Genomic DNA, 15,000 nt, shown 5'->3' with positions numbered 1-15,000 from the left:
TGGAATATTTACAATAGACGATGATGATGATGAAGCTACAACCCTAACCGGAAAAGCAGGATGCTATAAGCCCAAGGGCTCCAACAGGGAAAAATAACCCAGTGGGGAAAGTAAATAAGGAAATAAACAGGAAAAATAACGCAGTGGGAAAGTAAATAAGGAAATAAACAAACTACAGAAGTAGTAATTACTACAACAAAGGTGATCACCGTTATACAAGAATGGAACATACGATACATCCAATAAAAAAAAATCAACTTAAAATTATAGATCGTAGAGTAGCTCACTGAATTAGACCGCCCTTTTGATACACATTAAGACCAAATCTACACAATACATCATCTCTCTATTTCCCAATCTTTATATAATAACAATATTCATCTTCCTTAGCACAGGAGTCTTCTCCTTCAAACATACGAACGCCATCACAAGGCTTGTCCCTGCCTAAGTGCCAAAACAAGGGGCCCTGTGTCCAGAATCGAGATCCACAGATTCTTGGAGTGGCATGAATCATCTTTTGCGGGATCTGGTTCATCTGTTTTTTTCGCGATAAACAATTGGCAGAACCCAACACTTGTTAGATGAAAGATAGTGCACCTGATTGCCACAACTGTTATTATTATTATTATTATTATTATTATTAATATTAATTACTATTATTACTAATATTATTAGCTAAGCTACAACCCTAGTTGGAAAAGCAGAAAGCTATAAGCCCAAGGGCTCCATTAGGGGGAAAATAGCCCAGTGAGGAAAAGAAATAAGGAAATAAATAAACCACATGAGAAGTAATGAACAAAAAAAAATATTTTAAGAACAGTAACAACATCAAAACAGATCTCCCATATATACACAATAAAAAAAAACTTATGTCAGCCTGTTCAACATAAAAACATTTACAGCAAGTTTGAACTTTCGAAGTTCTACATATCACGTGTTTATAGTGAACATATTTCGAAAAAGATACAAATAAAATAGCGATACACTACAGTATCAATGGAAAGATTTCCTCTACAAAGTAAATCTTAATCCTCCCTCATCCAAAATCAAAATATCAAAATTATTGTAATACCATTAAGTGCATATTTGCTGCATTGCTTTCATCTGCAACACTTGTTTACCTTAATCTCCAAAGCTAATATGTTCGTATTTGACTGACTTAAAGCCTAATGCATATACCTTTTTACTTCTTGTCCAGTAATCGTAATACTTATTACCTTGGGGGCGATAAATCATGTTAGTCTCTGTTTTCACGTGGTATTATAAACACATCAATATCAAATATTTCAACATTAACGCTTTCACCTATAAAGGATTTCAATGGTTGTGGTGACCTATTGGGAAAGTCCCTGCCTCGCAATCTGCTGGACAGGACTTCAAGACCAACTCAAGCACGATAGTTTCTTGTAATGTCTACATCACCATCCTTGAGAGCTAAAGATAGGGTGTTTAGGGAAACCTATATACCTGCCGAGTCATCAGGAGCCATCGTCCGGCCCTCCCTGGTCCTAGCTTGGGTGGAGAGAGGGCTTGGGCGCTGATCATAAGTAAATATGGTTAGTCTCTAGGACATTGTCCTGTTTGCCCGGCCAATGTCACTGTTCCTTGCATCGACCATTAATGAGTGGCCTTTAAATTGACATAACAGCGATCCAAGGCCTTCCGGAAGACAAAATGAACTACTGTATAGTCCATTTCTTTTAGCGAGTCATATTTGCACCGACTCGCAACGGTGCCCTTTTGCTCGGAAAAGTTTCCTGGTCGCTGATTGGTTAGAATTAACTTGTCCAACCAATCAGCGACCAGGAAACTTTTCCGAGCTAAAAGGGCACCGCTGCGAGTCGGTGCAAATATGACTCGCTAAAAGAAATGGACAATAGGATGCATGACTTTGAAGCCCTTCACTATGACAAACACGAGTTTTTAAAGATACGAAAATATCACCAAATCTTGGTCCTAATAATGTCAATTCAGCACATTCCATGAAGGCATGAAATATAATTTTTCCTTGAGTTCCTTACAACAAGCCTCCTGGTAACGTGGTAACGTGTTCGCCTAGCATTCGCATGGCAGCAGATCGATCCCCGCCCGGCACCCTTAACCTCAAATTCGCTCATGGTTGTCACACAGACTTCAAATACGCCTACGGTCTAAATTGATTCTGGGAAAAGGCAAGCTGGTTCCAAGAAATAAGCTGCCGTGGCGGTCTACAGTCTGAGTGCTTTTATGGTTAAAGCTGCATTTGACCAAAGTTGATAGGAAAGTTGCCAACATTTTCATTTCATTTCAAATACCGAATATTCGCATAATAAACTGAAAATTCTAAAAAGGAGAAAATATGAATACGGGATTGTCTTTAAGAACTGATTAGCGATCAATTTCCTATCCAATATGTCGATACAGTAAGTGTGTCAATTATCAACGTCAAGCAATACTGCAGGAAGCTTTTAAAAATGTTATTTGAGAACATTTCATAATTATACAATAAGATGCCTACAGAGACGAACAGAAAAAGCATACTGTATTTCTCTTTAGCTCCCCAAAAACACATAAATTTTTTTTTTTTATTACAAAATCATTTGATATGTAAGGAAGGGTGAAAGTGATTAATGAAAGACAAACCAATGAATGACGGAAGAAAAATGAACAAATTTTACCTTACCTTTAACTCCCATAAACACAAAATACAATTTTATTCATTAAAAAATGATTATGTAATATAGAATGATGAAAGTGAATAACGAAAGACAAACCAATGGATGAAGGAAGGAAAGCAAAATGGGTCTTACCTTTAAAGTTTAAACAGAGTACTTGATGAACACCTTAGCAATCCGCACGTGGCCGAGAAAGAGAGAGAGAGAGCGCGCACTGGATTTCTGAAAAGAGCAGAAATAATCTTAAGAAAATTTCAAAATAGGTACCTGACAAGCATCAAATAGGCTATAGGCTGCATGTATAAACAATCATTTGTACAGGGATAACTAAGCATATCAAGAATCATTTGTACAGGGAAAAATAGCCCAGTGAGGAAATGAAATAAATAAACTATACTAGGAGTCATGAATAATTAACATAAAACAACTTGAGTTCAGGAACAACGTTAAAATAGATCTGTCATATACAAACTATAAATAGACTTATGTCAGCCTGTTCAATATAAAGACATTCACTGCAAGTTTGAACTTTTGCAGTTCCACTGATTCAACTGCCTGATTAGGAAGATCATTCCACAATCTGATCACAGCAGAAACTAGATGGGCACTCAGTAGAGTGCAGACCTCCGCTACGGCAGGTCATTTATCGATCTTTTCCTCAACCTTTGTCCTAAGACTTTCAAAATTGAATCGATTCCACGTCTCAACATAATGAATAATCCCTGAAAGTTTCACTACTCTATGGGTAAAATTGTGGCCAAAAAACTGTTCACACACTAACGTACAATCAGGGGCAGAAACATAACCTCCTCCCAACGTCGTTAACGGAGGTGATAAAACCTCTTGGGGTTGTGGTGGCCAATATGATAACGTCCCTGACTGGTCAACGCCAGACTTGGGTTCAAGTCCCGCTCAAACTCGTTAGTTTCTTTGGTCGCTACAACCTCACCCTCCCGTGAGCTAGGGATGAGGGGTTAGGGGGAGCCTATAGGTATATCTGCTGAAGCATCAGCAGCCATTGCCTGGTCCTCCTTGGTACTAGCTTGGGCGCTGATCATATGTATATATGGTCAGTCTCTAGGGCACTGTCCTGCTCGATAGGACAATGTCCCTAGCCCCTGCCATTCATGGGCGACTTTAAAACTTTTAATACTTAGTATTGAACCTTGTGATGGAGAAGGCATGGAAATAATGTTTAAATAAACCATACTTTCAAATTTCTCAACGGATTGCCAACTTATATAGAACAAACACACATACCGACTGACCCTAAAGCGCCGGAAGAAGGAGAGAGGGTGATTCACTCGAACAAACAAACAACACGTAAGCACCATTCTCCTAAATAAACACCAATCTCCTCTCTGACTCCTTGGCTGTGGGAAACGAACATTATCAGGCATGCACTAAGTTCAATGACAAATAAGGCCTGAAATCTTGAGAGAGAGAGAGAGAGAGAGAGAGAGAGAGAGAGAGAGAGAGAGAGAGAGAGAGAGAGAGAGAGGCGTTTTTATATCAAATCTAAATAGAATTCATCAAGCTATTGTCATCCGTAATACGAGTGTCTTGATAAACGATTTAAGTCCTTAAAACTGATAAAATATTGAGAAAGATTTATCAAATCATCTGGCTAGAAGGTCCTCTTAAAAACGACCTCTCTCTCTCTCTCTCTCTCTCTCTCTCTCTCTCTCTCTCTCTCTCACACACAGACATTCTTCTCTGAACATTTCCACATACTTCTGCAAGAATTCTTCTAATGACCTCAACCGTTCTACCACAAGAACCCGTTACACACATACATTATATATATAATATATATATATATATATATATATATATATATATACACACACACAAACAATTATCAGCCGTTAATGGTCCACTGCAGAACAAAAGCCTAAGACATGTCCTTCCACTTGTGTCTGTTATGATTTCTCTATGCCAGTCCACACACGCGAACTTTTTCTTTTTAGTTCGTCAATCCATCGTCTTCTCTTGCTTCTTTTGCTATGTCTAGGGATTCATTCTGTTATTCTTATTATCCGTATATTATCTGTCATTCTCATTATATGTCCTGCCCGCTTCCATTTCTTTTTTATTATTATATATATATATATATATATATATATATATATATATAATATATATATATATATATATATATATATATATATATATATATATATATATATATATATACATAGATTCAATTACATGAGCTTAAGGGTTGTGGTAGCCTATTAGAAACGATGATGATGATGATTCATTATACTGTAGGATATCTATCTCTTAATTTATTTTCATATCACTTAAACTTAGAATAATTCAAATTTTAGCCATAACAAATTTATTCAGGCCAGTTCATTAAGATTAAGTTTGACTCATTGGGCTATTTTTCCTGTTGGGGCCCCTGGGCTTACAGCATCCTGTTTTTCCAATTAGGGTTGTAGCTTAGCAAGTGATAATAATAATATCTCCTCCTTTTCAATAATAACAAATTGAAGATCCATCATTAAAACTTGCGATGTATACTGAAGTCATTGAGCAGGAGGAGTAATCAGAAATACGAGATGTTGAAAAAGATAAAATTCTTAATGAAGTTGAGGAAATTGCCATTCCCCTAATGTTGGGAGCCTTTACTTCGACCTACCTTAGTGCACAGTCTCCTATCGTCTTGTGCAATTCTTCGATAAAAAAAACCTTGTAGGAGTCCAAACCAAACAAATGTGTTTTTGTTACCTTGCACATTCCACAATTCCAGGCACACTAGATGATAAAGAGACCTTTCTATTTGCCCTGGATAAACCAATAAATGTTCCTCTCCAAGCTCAACACAAAAGCTCATGAACTAACATGATGAAGGTCTCCGACCGTCTTCCCCCGTTTCCTGGTGTAATTTATTACCTCAGCCAACGAAGTTGGGAAGAGGTTATGTTTCCGTCCCTGGTTGTCTGTTTGTGAACAGCTTCCTGGCCACAAATTTAGGTTTCAGGGATTAATTGTTATGCTGAGACAAGGAAGTGACACAATTTTCAAAGTCCTAGGTCAAAGGTCAGGGCCAAGCAAAAGGTCGACCGATTTAACCCTTACCTTAACCCGCATGCTTGTCACAGACTTCAAATACGCCTACGGTCTAAATTGATTCTGGGAAAGGCAAGCTGGTTTTAAGAAATACGCTGCCTTCGCTGAGGTCTGCACTCTCAGAGTGCTTTTCTAGTAGTCGCTGCATTGATTGAATGAAGGGCTGTAGCTTTTCCAGGTCTTTCATAACTCCTCACTGCTCTCATTCCTGCCCTATGTTCCATACTGTTATTATGAAGCTCTTTTTCTTTTCTGACCATACCCTTAAGAACTGAAGATCTTTGAAGGTCCCTTCCCAACCTACTATTGATGTGTCTCATAACATAGAAATGCACAGGACGCATGTCTTCAAACATGACGATTTCATCAGCCTCTGACGACTTAACACACCCACAAACTTGTCAACCCTGACTGGTCAGTGGCAGGTGGGATCAAGGCTATCGTAAGTTCTACCCAACTGTCCCAACGATGGCTTAAATAAAACTAAAGGGGTCCCATATGCAATCTTGCATGTGAAATAAACTTCCCAAGGAGCTATCAGCATTAAAGGCACAAACACTTGTGCACTGAGAGCTCCCTGCCCCCTCTTGAACACTCTCAGCAAACGAAGTAAGGACTGGTCCTCTTTACTGTCAGGGAAGCCCAGAAAGGAACCGAGACTGATCATCTTTCCAAAATAAAAAGTCAAATGAACCAGAGAGAACGACTTCTCGGTGTTGATCTGGACAATCAAATCACCAAACGGGTACAAGTGCAGTCATTAGAACTCAAAAGAATATCCTTTGATAGCTCCAAGACCATTCCATCGTCTAGATACAGGTGAAGCCACCTTAGTACCAGAGGCCATAGTCATAATAAAGACCTGTGAAGCTGTACTTGAATCAACACAAATGCAGCTGAGCTGAAATACTTCTGGCCCCCACAAGAACCTTAGTAACTTCTTTAAAATAAGGATGCAGGGAATGGAATAACATATCTGACAGGTCTATCGAGAACATTTGATAGCTTTGTTGAACAGCTACTAGAACTGATGATGGGGTTTCCAAAGAGAACCTTTTTATTAATAGATGCCGGCCAAGTCAGGATACATGCATCACTAGATGCCAATCCCCTGACAATTTTAGCAACAGAACTGAATTGAATATAAAATTTAAGCCTTAAGCCAAGCACTTGGGCATCAAAGGCCAATCAACGCTGTATAATGCAAATTAACCAGCCATATCCGTACTCTCACATTTGGTATCATTTTAACTTCTAAAACCAATCACACAACTTTCATACAATAATATCTGAATGCAAAATACGGAGCAATTAAAAGGATTAAAAAATAAATGAATAAATTTATTCAAAGCTCATGATATAAACCAATACTCTGTATAATTTTTTTCAAGTTCAGGGTATTACAATTTTCTCCCAGTATATTTCTTAAAGGTTTGTCCTGGAGAAAATGTCTTCCTCTGAAGATCAAAATCAGGACAATCGACTAAAATATGTTTGATATCTATTGTCACTTGACAGGCATTACAAAGAGAGGCTTGTCTCCCAACTATGTTAAAACCAGAGGGAAGATCCCTTAACTTCAACTGTCCCCTTCTAAAACAACTTTTTCACCACCTGCAGCAAATTTGCAGCCTCAACTGCATTATCACCGTAGGACTGCAGAAGAATTGGTAATGGGACAAAGGAAGCATAGATCTAACATGCAAGTTAGAAGTCTTCTCCAAAAAACTTGAAAGACCTACCAATCTAATCAAAGATAGGATCATTTGTCTAGAAAATATAGGTCTTCCCACCCGCTTAAGTTGGGTGATGATAACAAGACTTGTGAAACTTACCTGCTCCTGACTGGATCAAAGCTGATTAGCCCTCTCTTTTGCTTGATTTTGACCGTAAAAGGCCGAAGGTTTTTAAAGAGATCAATGGTATTCTTGGTTGAGAGCAAGCAACCTACAGTGGAACATGACACTAACTATAAAAAGGTCTGTCCAAACCAGAGAGCTATTAAACTTAGAGAACTGGTTCTGAGAATAAACATGTTCTGGAACCTTTGAGAGCCCCTTTGCATCAAGGCCTAGACCAAACAATGACAATTATATCACAGAACTTGTTACCAAGTATGGGCAATATAACTACTCAACAATGAGCTCACATTTTCATGCCTCTCCAGTATGCAATTGGTATATGCCTGTGCCAACTTTTTTGTGCAATGCAAAGTAGTATGGCCTTAACACTTGAGCAACCCTGGAATAGATTTTATATACAAGTTGTTCTTACGGCTTCAGCCAATTCTTCAAGGTCTGAAATAATATTCCTAAAACTGAATTATTAATTCTCAAGGTTTGACCTAAGCTATTGAACACATTCTTATGAACTCATTTGTCCCTTGAGAGAGGCTGGCTATCTTCCAAGACCAATCTATTCCTTGAGGAATCAACCAGTCAGTCAACAGTCATTTTAAGAAAAATCCATTCTCAAATTCAAAACAAATTGTACTGTACATTTGATAAACCTAATCTCTGCTCAACCTAACTAGGGAGGAATAAAAAGAACAGAGATAGGAACAAAATAGGCTCTAGTGTTACCATACTTCAAAATTCCAATTCTTCCGCAACTGTTTGAGAGATCGCCAGTCAAAACACTGTTACGGGTAAGGCACTTTCTAACATTGTGAAGCACACCACCGTAGCCTGTAATTTTCTTTTATACTGCGTGGGTATTTCTTAAAATATTTTGAGCAATGCTCCAAATGTTGATCTTGAGTATTCCTTCTCCTCAGAGTCAGAAACCTGGCCATGAAGTGATCTCTCACTTATCTCTTTCCCCCTGTATGTGACTCTTAAGCACCTTAGGAAAGCTAAACCAGAGGATCCCACTGGTAGAATAGAAGTAGCTATTTCAGGTCTGCGCCACTGGGAAGGCATTCTCCACAACAGTCAGCTCCTTGAAAACAGTCATTTCATCACCTGGAGGTCTACCTCCTTGATGATCACTACCTGTTGTGATCTGAGGATCTGGCGCACCATGACATAAACTTCCATACACCATAACTCATCCATTTTAGTAATTGTAGTTTTGTTGCTCGCTTCCACTGGCTAAGGGATCTCCCTAACCTCACGTTCAATAACAGCCGCAGACTGAATAGTTAGACTATGTGAAGAGTCAGGGAATCTGACCACATGACCAGCATGGGAAATCTAGTCCCTGGTCCTAAAATTAAACAGGCTTTGCATTTTCATCCTAGAAGCCAGATTGGGTGGTAAGATATCACTTGAGCCTTTGTTACATCTGGAAGAACCAGTAAAAGCAAAAAATTTCTGTACTATTCCCCATCAGTCAAAGAGGAAGTCACTAAATTCCCTATGCTTATTACCAGTACTCAGTAAAGAACCCAAAGATCTCAGGCCTGGAAGGTCTTGGACCTCACCTAACTTGACCTTAACCGATACACTTGCTATTGCTAGGTCGCCCAATATCTGCTTTATATTAAAAAAAAAAAAAAATTCATAACGATGGGGGCTTTCCTTTCATGTCCTTTTTCAGTTCTTTCAATCTTATATTAAGTTTATGATTTAAATGTACGTGTAAAGCTGTCATCTCCGTAATAATATGTTTACTTGTATAAATTATGTAGGAGCATTATTTGGCAACTCTCTGAGCCCACAATAAGTTGTAAATGGATTGCGATAAGCTGCCTAGCAATTTTTTTTAGTAGGGCACTTGGCATTAGAAGGCTCACAATTTTTTAGTAGCTTTTCATAATAATTAAACGTATCACTTTTTTTTTTTTTACAATGAACTCGCTAAAGGATAAACTGAATAATCATTAGAAATCTCGGATATAGATAACCTATTGGATGATTAAAGCTCTAGTTCTGAATCCTCCAGTCATAAAGATATTGAATGAGCGGATTCATTTTATGATACTTTGTGATGATAACTTCATTAGCGAGTGACTGGACGACAAAAGAGAGGGGTAGAGATAGAGATATCCCTATGCTTTTGTTACTGATCCTGATGGGAAATTTATGGTTGAAGATAACAAAAACTTATTAGAATACTCTGACAGTGAATAGTGGGACAGTACGATAGCAGCGGGGCCATGGGTGTGGGGTCTTAACTAGTTAATATTATCCACAAAAATTAATATAGATCTAAATTAGCTATTGCTACTTCACTAGCCTAACCTACCCTGGCTGACACAGCTCACTAAGATGAACTTAGTACCCTCTTATTACATTTAGCGTCCTTAACTCCATTTTTAGGTAACATACAATGTAAATAAACATATATATATCTTGTAAGGATGACAAAAACATTTCTCAAAACAGACCTCCCTGGAATAAGGCTTACCAAAGTAGGTGTAAAAAAAAAAAATTAACTTTGCATTGGAACAATGAACTCTGATGTGGGTCCGAGAATAGAATTGGCTGATTAGCATAAGAATTAAATATGATAGGATGAGAAAAGGGATGAGTCACAGAGCATGGGAAGAAGGTACCAGGGTGTGTGCAAAGGATTGGACACAAAATTGAAATGTCGATGGACACAGAGGTGAGGAAGTATGAAACGGTCTTTTTAAACAACTCTACTTTGTGGAAAAGAAACTTTAGAAGCTCAAACTTGTTGCAGCTTTTATATATTCTTATAATTTATTATACAAATCTTAATCTTTACTTCTCTATTCCTCTTCTGCACTAAGTTCTTCCCTGTTGGAGCATTTTGGCTTATAGCATTCAGCTTCTCCAATTAGGATTGTAGCTTAGCTAGTAATAATAATAAAGAATGGATATTCTAAGCAATTAATAGAGAATGTATTGAAGTTGTTTGAATGACAACTGTAAGTGACATTGGATAAATCTAAAAGTTAAGAAATGCCAAACCTGTAGAGATTGGGGTAAAAAGGCTAGCGTATGTGAAAGAATGGATCAGCTTGCCCTGGAATGGTCTGGCCATGTAGAAAGAAATGGAAAACCTGACGACATTCGAGAAGAAGGATGTCATTACACAGGAAACAAGCAAGTGCTTGGAAAATTAGAGATGTTTAGCTTGGCCATTTTTATGATGTTTAACTTGTAGTAGATCGGCCAATGCACCAGCCACCAGTTGAGATACTACCGCTAGAGAGGTAATAGGTCCCTTGACTAGTTATGGATAATTTTTCCTTTGCCTTCGTATACCGAATGGTCTGGTACAATTTCTGCCAACCAATATTCATCAGCAGGCTAGTAGGGAAAGTTGTATGCCACTACTACGAGCATCACAACCATATAAACCAGGACATTGCTAATAAGAGACCTCACCCAAACTAAGCCAAGGTCATGACTTGAACCCCACTCCTTCGTTCCCTGAAGCTCAACCATATCTTCAATTATGCTTACAACAAAACATCTTCACAGATTTAAAATAGTATACTTGGGGAAAGTGGATCAAGCCTGGGGCTGAGGGAGACCTGTTTACAGGTTTAAAGGCCACTCATGAATGGCAGAGGCAGGAGACAGTGAAAGTGCCCTATCGAGCTGGACAATGCCCTAGAGACAAACCATATGATCAGCGCCCAAGCTCCTCTCCATCCAAGCTAGGACCAAGAAGGGCCAGGCAATGGCTGCTAATGAAACAGCAGATAGACCTATAGGCTTCCCCAAACCCCCCATCCTTAGCTCACAAGGATGGCGAAGTTGCAGCGACCAAAGAAACTAACGAGTTTGAGCGTGACTCGAACACCAGTCAGAGACGTTACCACATCGGCCACCAAAACGGGATATAATTGCATAGTCCAAAACAATATGCCCTCTTCAGAAGAAATTCGATATTCAACATGAAACATAGTTGTTCATTGAATCTTGGCTAAGTTAATGAAGCATCACTGCTTTCTAAAACTTTTGATCTCTCACGGCTCCTATACTCTTTGACTTCCACCTACTCATTAACCGATCTTATAAGATATCTGTTCATGACAGTATATGTAAAATGTTAAAAAATATGTAGTGACTTAGTCTCTTCTTCGTTTCCCTTTAATACAACTTCCATCCCGAGAGTGACATTAATTGTATCTACTAACAGAATCCCAGATGGCATAATCATGATCAAAATGGACTAGTGTAACAATCAATCGATGGGTCCTTGTGAACTGTCTCTCCATTGACTAACCAAATCTATGAAGATACACAAATTCTACAATTGGCTGCTACATAAAATCCACAAATTCTACAATTGCCTGCTACAGAAAATCCACAAAACATACTTGGCATGGTCTTTAGAGATAAGGGCATAGCCTACAGCAAATAATTTTAACCGAATGGAATGTCAGAGATTTTAAGAATGGCAGTTTGTTTCAAAACTATTAATCAAAGTAATAGTACTTAAAGCTAAATTGAATGAAGTTATTTGTAATTGAACTACACATTGTAAATTTAAAATAGTTAGCTTTTTCATTTCCCATCTCATCTTAAATTGACGAGAGAGAGAGAGAGAGAGAGAGAGAGAGAGAGAGAGAGAGAGAGAGAGAGAGAGAGAGAGAGAGAGATTGGCTGCCACCCATGAGTTCGCAACGGGTAAGAGAGGAGGTAGCCTCAAAGAGTCAGAGCCTGGTAGAAAGACGATAGTGTAAGGATGGAGGAATCATATGGAAGAAAAATGATATGTGAGAGAGAGAGAGAGAGAGAGAGAGAGAGAGAGAGAGAGAGAGTCGTTGCGTTCAGGGACCCCTCTCTCTCTCTTTCGACTTTCCCTTCACTGAACCTTGTTATTTTACAAGCATTAGGAAGACAACCGGAAGGAACTGTCAAACAGAGAGAGAGAGAGAGAGAGAGAGAGAGAGAGAGAGAGAGAGAGAGAGTGTGTGTTCCTCGAGTGATTTTTTTTCCTAGGTAAGAATTCTTAAAGACGTGTTCAAGAATCATGTATCATATATATCTTTTTAGTAGAGAATATTTACTTAATCATCTAGGCAAGGCCTTTTCCACATTCTGTTTACATAAAAGCACAGTAAACTGCAGACTTTAAAATCTTACGCCAAAAAAACAATAGAAAATTGCACATTTTTATAGTGGATATTAAGGAAACTTGCCCTGTTACTGCCTGACCTCCATCCGCTCGAAACAAGTTTCAAAGAAACTTTTACAAATGTTAACGCGTTAACGTTTCGGAAACCTGTTTCTAAAATGATTAATGCCCATCGCTTTTATGAAGCCAGATAATATATAATAATTGATCAATCTAAAAGGATGCTTTGCCAACTGATCTGTCCAGTCGAGCACAGAAGTATATGTTCCCATTTATTATTATTATCATTATAATCATTACCTGTTAAGCTACAACCCTAGTTGGAAAAGCAGGATGTTATACGCCCAAGGGATCCAACAGGGAAAAGTAGCCCATTAAGGCAAGGAAATAGAAATAACCCAAAAGAGAAGTAATTAACAATGTAAAATTAAATATTCTAAGAACAGTAATCATATCAAAATAAATCTTTCATACATAAATCATAAAAACTTGAAATAAATCCGGAGGAAAAGAAATAAGATAAAATAGTGTGCCCTAGTGTACCCTCAAGCAAGAGAACTCATCCCCACACAATCCAGATGCAAGTTGTTTTACTACAAAGCTAGCACCGACTTTGAATTCAAATAACTACAAAAGTACAATTTTAATCTTATTACAGAGCCCCCAAAGTCTCTCCAACTTTAGCATCCATAAAGGCTACGCCGGTAGCCAACAATACCAGAACAGGGGTACTCAGTAGAGTAGAACGCAGACCTCCACAGCCGCAGCTTATTTTTCGACCTTTTGTTAGACCTTAACCTTGACATTTGACCTTAACATGCATTAATTGGCGTGGATTTTCATACACTCAATTATGAACCAAGTTTGAAGTCTCTGTTACAACGATGTCCAAACTTATGGATGATTACGTGATTTGGATATTTTGCTTGAGCGTGACCTTGACCTACAAAAAAATTTAATCTTTCCAGAATTTTACATAACAATTAATCCCTGCAAATTTCATTACTCAACGATTAACATTGTGGCCAGGAAGCAGTTCACAAACACACACACACGGGGTAAAACATAACCTCCTTACAACTTCGTTGGCGGAGCTAAAAGGTAAAAGAAAAATAAGCATTTATTATATTAAGTTAACTTTTAAGGCCATGACAAGATAAGGTCAGACAGTGGGGTATTATCCAGACCCTTGTCTCTGCCATTCATGAGTAACCTTTAAACATTCAAAGGCCGATTTCGCACAAAACCCCAAGCTTTTCCTTAACACGCTTCGCTAAGGTTTCCATCTTGAGTAATTGAAAAACCCAAAATAAACATAAATATAATACGCCCCGTTATGTGAATCTCTCTCTCTCTCTCTCTCTCTCTCTCTCTCTCTCTCTCTCTCTCTCTCTCTCTCTCTCTGAAATGAATGAAAACAATAGATTATGGCCACAGGTTAAAAGAACACACATTTAACTTGGTGTACCATTAGTGTCACTTTATGTAAAGCAAAACTGAATTCACACCTGAAACGCTGGGTTGGGATATAGTATCGGTATTTTGAAATTGGAAACGCAAGACCGAAAATATTTTGCTTCTTGGAGGCACTGCTGAAGAGGAGGAGAAGGGGGGGGGGGAGGAGGAGGAGGAGGAGGAGGAGGAGGAGGGGAGGGGGATGAGAAGGAGGAGGAGGAGGAGGAGGGGGAGGGGGAGGAGAAGGAGGAGGAAATGAAAATAAAACTATAAAAAGTTCAGACGGTTTACAAATAACAAGACAGGTGTATTAGCCATTGTTGGCATTACACCACATACAGTTATCTTCCCCACAGAAATAGATTGCATGATAATATTCGTTTGAACTCCCTCCCCAGGGCCACAAGTCATAAATTTTGGGCAGACTTCTGGGTCTTGTTCAGGTCAACGGCCTTACTCTGATCTAGGTGGATGTTTCCTACCAAGAAATGTGCTTCCAGAGATACCTACTTGTACTTCCTTAGCAGAGGGGCCACAAAGGTCGGGTAATGGGGCTTGCAAAAGGGCTGGGAGGGAAGGAGGAGGGGAGGAGGCGAGGAGGCAAGTTTCAGGGTGTTAGAAGGGAGATAAGTTTCACGTGACTCACAGGAGGCGGATGGGGGTGGGAGTCATAGCGATGGCCTCTCTCTCTGGGATGAGATTTGTGTTGGAAACTTGCCGGAACATGCGAATTTTGAGATGTTAAATGAGGCTTGTAACACGACAATTATACTACAGAGAATGAGACTGAAAATGAGATTACGACCTCTAA

The 15,000-nt window shown here is 38.7% G+C and overlaps 1 protein-coding gene across 4 annotated transcripts in view; it reads right to left on the bottom strand.

The window, feature by feature from the left end:
- Positions 1 to 15,000, bottom strand: part of capt (adenylyl cyclase-associated protein 1) — a 223,655-nt gene that overhangs the window by 156,486 nt on the left and 52,169 nt on the right. For all 4 annotated transcript variants that reach the window (XM_068360889.1, XM_068360890.1, XM_068360891.1 and 1 more), the window contains exon 2: positions 2,790 to 2,876. The gene's annotated coding sequence lies outside the window, so the exon portion shown is untranslated. The remainder of the gene's footprint in view (positions 1 to 2,789; positions 2,877 to 15,000) is intronic.

Source organism: Palaemon carinicauda, chromosome 37 (genome assembly GCF_036898095.1).
Source record: "Palaemon carinicauda isolate YSFRI2023 chromosome 37, ASM3689809v2, whole genome shotgun sequence".
Taxonomy (NCBI): domain Eukaryota; kingdom Metazoa; phylum Arthropoda; class Malacostraca; order Decapoda; family Palaemonidae; genus Palaemon; species Palaemon carinicauda.
Note: the sequence above shows the minus strand (reverse complement) of the source record. Positions and strands in the feature narration are given on the sequence as shown.